Below are 5,084 nucleotides of genomic sequence, written 5' to 3'. Positions count from 1 at the left end.
CTACTTCACAGTTAGGGCGGTTAGGATCTGGAACCGACTTCCTAGGGAAGTGGTGCTGGCTCCTACCCTGGGGATTTTTAAGAAGAGGCTTGATGCCTACCTGGCTGGACTCATTTGAGTCCAGTCTTTTCTCCTGCCCCTGGGGGGGTCGGACTTGAAGATCTACAAGGTCCCTTCCGACCCTACTTCTATGATTCTATGATCACACTGCATTATGAGACTGCCAGCATGGAGCCACTTTCTGTAGTCACTCCACCAGAGCCCAGGCAGCTTCCTTGCTTTCCCTTTCCAATGGGCACATCTGCACATCACCTATGGTGACGTAGTGACACGCTATGGTGATGTAGCAATCACATGGATCTACGTGTGATCACCATCTACGTTGCCATAGTGGCATGCTCCCCCGGTATAGTGAACCACTACAGCAATGCAGTGGCAAAATCTAACCATGCTCCATGTACACAGCACAGTAACCACCCATCCTGCACCGTGCTTTAGTACTTCCAAAAGGAAGTACTAAAGCATGACACCACAGCAATGTCGCCATATGGTGATGTGTGGACATGCCCAATGTCTCCTTACCTGACGTGCAAGATGGCTAGCTGGAGCTCAATTCAGACTATTCCCGCAGACTATTCCTGCAAGTGCAGAAGACTCAAAGGCAAATGCTGTGTTTTGGTGAGGCAGTTTTTCAATCACTGGGTGACTTAGGAAGCCCGAGACCTGCCTCCAGGTATGCAGACACAGCTTTGGGATCACTTGCAGTAAAAATGTGTGCAGAAATAATTGTAATTTTAAAAAAAAGCTGTATCAGTAACTGGAGGTCTTTGAGATCTCCTGTCCTCAATGACTTACACAAGCTACTGTCCTCTTCCTGTTCCTTGGAGTTATGTGATATGGATATCTGTTTCTGAGAGAGAACTGCAGAGCAGGGAGTGTGCACTGCCCTTTCGGACTATGGCATGGAGTATGAGGAGAGGCAGGAACTGCTAAAGCAAAAAATATCATGCCCATGTAGTCACTCACCCACAGTGAAGATTTACATATGGTTCACACACCTTAAAGAAAGCCTGCTCTTAAAAAGCAATGTCTCTTTTCTTTAACATACAAGGGAAATATGAAGTTAAAAAGAAAAAAATCTTGAAAATAACTATATTTAAAAGGAAAAATCAAGAATAGCTACTCTTTAGAGGTCCTAGCCTTAACCAGCCAGTTGGTGGGGCTGGTGATTAAGATTAGAATTACCTATGAAAATAAAATGAGTATTTACCCTAGCTATGACGTAACAGGCTGAAAGAAAAGAATCATTACTATGTAAATGTTTTTAACCTCTGTGGCTATTATTTTGTTGGCAGAAAATGGGTATAGTAACCAGTTCACAAATAAGCTCAATTTTGAAATTGTAGTTGTGAGAAACTACAGATCGTCAGTGTGATGGTTTTGTTTTCCCAGGGTTAGGATTTTATTTTCTGAAGTTCTACAAATGTGTGTTGATTTTTGGAAACTGAGTGCTAGGAGAAGTACCTGTTCTGTTCGTACTGATAGAAAGGAGAAATTGATATCTGCTGCTGTTTTTCTGTGAAACAAGATTTGTAATTTTCAAGCATTAAAACTGCTGCCATCTCCACTTTTTTCTTATGTTTTTCCTTATTAGGATATGAGTTGAATTACCTAACAAAGAAGGTCCCCAAGGGAAGTTCCTATTGAAACTATGACATTTGCTTTCATATTCTTTCCGAGTTAGCTCCATAGATAGCTGTTACTTGGGAAATCATTTACTTTGCATGGTAGAGGTCATCCATGCAAACTGTATCAATCCAGCACTGTTTGGAAAATGTGTTTTGGAATCCCTGTATGAGCAGCGGACACGCAAAACAAAAAATAAATGCATAGGTCCTAAATCTAATTTTCCCTTATCTTGCACATGCCAGAGGACCTCCCCCTGCACCCAGATCAGTGAGGAACAGTAATAGAAGAGGGGACAGGCTGGGCAGCAGGTTGGGGAGAGACAAAAGGTGGGAGGGGGGCAGGGGAAGGAAGGGACAGGGGTCAGGCCACCTGCTCCTACACTGCTTACCTAACCAACATCTGCCTCCTCGCTGCTTACCCCCCATCCTTGCTTTCCCCACTACTTGCCCCCTTGCCACTGCTTTCCCACTGCAGCCCTGGGAGGGTGAGGGAGGAATGGATGAATTTAGGGCAACCCACTAAAAATTAGATTTTAGATATGGGAAATTCTAACAAATGTATAGAATCTAATTATTGGGAAGTCATCTTGGATTTTGGTAAATGCAGTAAATAGCAAAATCTTTTTACAATATAATGTGTATAGCATAGTGCTAGCAAAGGGAAACTGTTTGCATGTAGTATGTCATGCACCATGTAGGAACTGTGTAAGAACATACAAAGTCAAAATTTGGTTGCTTTTAATCTCAAATCCATGGGAGCCTTCCAGAAACTCAACTAAAACAATTCCAGTGTGAGTCAATTACAAATGGAATGAGACAAAAATAACTATGGGAAATGTATCACCAAAGCCCTAATAATCAGTCATTTGGCTAGAATTTAGCTATACTTTTTCAGAAGTTTCTATTGTAGGAAAGTACTTGAAAAAACATTCTCATCTGAGTAATACTTTGCAAATCTCCAAGTGACGAACATTCGTCTTTTATTGCTGAATGGCATAATTTATTCCATTTGCTATTGACAAACTTGTGATAAATTTCCTGTTACAAGAATTAACAAAAAGGTTCATAATTCTAAGGAGATTTTTGAACTGAGCCTCAGGCTGGCTTTGCACTGTGTGACTGAAACAAGGAAAATTATCATGGTGAGAGAGATTAATGGGAGCTGATATCTAAAACAAGATAAGATCTTTTCACGTCTAAAAAGATGTTAAAACCTACCCTATTACATCAACAGATGAAAGGAAACTGCAGTGAGTAATATTGCTGGCACTGTTGCAACCTAAGTGTTACTGGCAAAACAGTAAAACTCAGTGATGTATTTAGCACTTTCTCCTTCAGTTAGCAAACACTTTAATTGTAACCTTAAAACTGGTAAAATACGTCATTGAAAGAATCAATTTATAGTACTATTTATTCATTCCTCTGCTCTCAAATAACCTGTATGTGAGTAACTTAGCTTATTGAGGTCAACATTTTAATTGCATACATAAAACAAAAATGGCAATCATTTTTCAAAAAGCCCCAAGTACTTGCAAACCAAGTTCCATTTTTTTTTGTGGCTTAAGGAAGTAGGGAGAAGAGGCTTAGACACCATACAACTCTACACCACAAATTAAAAAGGGGGGAGCTATACCCCTTTTTATTTCTTTTTCCCAGTGAAAACAGTTTTGTACAGTTTAAAGAGAATTAACAGATTTTAGTTGCGCTCAGGTTAATATTCAAAGAAAGAAGAGAAATCTCTTTAACCAGCTTTTTATCCTGTGGGTTTAATTTTCTTTGGAGTAACCATTTGCTAAGAGATTTTATGACTGACAGAGCACCAGTGGGAACTTTCACTGAATTCCATATTAAAATAAATCAGAAACTCCTAATTTCTAATTATATTTAGTCTTTTATTTTCATGAGCTTGTTTGCCTTACAAGAGTAAGGGCATGATTCTGAGGGCCCTTTTGCCCATATTCAACAAAAGCCAGGAATTTAATACAAAACTCCAATAATTACAACACTAACTTGCTCTTTAGGTGATGATGCCAAATCTAATGTGTTGCTATTTTCTATAGTCACTAAACGGTCTTTTTTTAGGCAGGATCTGCCTGTCTCGGGATGAGTTGAATGGCCTACTTTCTTCTGAGTTGTAACAGAGTCAGTGCTCTGGCATGGAATAAGCAGCACACTGCTGCTGACGGTAGCATCTTTCAGATGAGATGCAGGCTAAAGGTATGTAGGATTTAGTCATACAAAGTGCTGGCATTTTTTTCTGAGTGCAGGTGGGTTAATTCTCAGCTATTCAAACCATCTTTCTGTTTTGTCAGCTTTATTGAGACTTATCTAAGTTTCTCTTGTAAGAGTATATTTTGTCACTTTCTATCCCAAACTGTTGTATACTCTTGCTCTATTCCGGATTGCTCTGTTCTGCAGCTGGGTGAAGTGATCTCTTTCAGGGTAAGATTAAAAGTTACAATTAAACCTTGTTTAAGGACTCTTAAAACAGGAAGGATCACACATTCATGCCTGCTAACAAATACTAAGTACCCTCTAGGGGGTCTTAAAGTTACACTATTTGAAGTGAGGATTTTTTTTTTGAGCTGCTTTAACCAGTCCAACTTTGCCTAACTTCTAATTGTTCAGGGGAGATCAACCAACCAGTTTGCAGTACTCCAGTATCCCAGGATGCACTACTCCCAGGTGGACTCCCTGTCCTCCCCGATGGCCTGAACAGTAGAGCACCACCTGGTAAGTGGGGAGGGGGTAGAGGTTGGGTGGGCCAAGCAGGGGAGGGAGAAGGGTAGCTGCTGAGGTGGGAGGGATACACACCATACACACCATACCACACTACAAAAGTGGCAGCTGGGGGTGCTGCCTAGCGACAAAGGAGTGTACAGTCAGGGATGGCCCCTCCCTCACTGCTTCCCCCATGCCTTGGCTGTGCTGTTTGACTATGGCCAAAGGCAAGAGCGAGGGATGGTGTTGAGGAGGTGTGAACGTATGTGCACTGGGGGGAGGGAGGATGATGTGCCATGCTGGGGGAGGGCAGTGTAGCTACTTAAAGAGCTGGGGAGCAGGGCAGGCATGGAGCAAACCTCTTACCTAGGCAAGCATGCTTCTGCTTGCCAGCTGTCTGTTAGCAGGTCAGAGCCGTGCACATTACAGAGAGATTAACCCTGAACATACTATGACTCCCAGCACTTGCAAACTTTAACAATGACAAACCATTCTTTAAAGTTAGCAACTGCTAACTGTAATGTGGAAATGCATCCTCACATGGACAAAACCAGGTGTAAGTTCCTTTGATATGCAGAAGTGACAAGATCCAATAAAGGCCTTGGGCACTCACCTTGTAGGTGCTTGTCCCCTTATATGAATGCTTATGGCAGACTTACGTTAGGCACCTAAGGT

Source organism: Crocodylus porosus, unplaced genomic scaffold (genome assembly GCF_001723895.1).
Source record: "Crocodylus porosus isolate Cpor-Errol unplaced genomic scaffold, CroPor_comp1, whole genome shotgun sequence".
Classification (NCBI taxonomy): domain Eukaryota; kingdom Metazoa; phylum Chordata; order Crocodylia; family Crocodylidae; genus Crocodylus; species Crocodylus porosus.
This window is presented reverse-complemented; position numbering follows the sequence as displayed.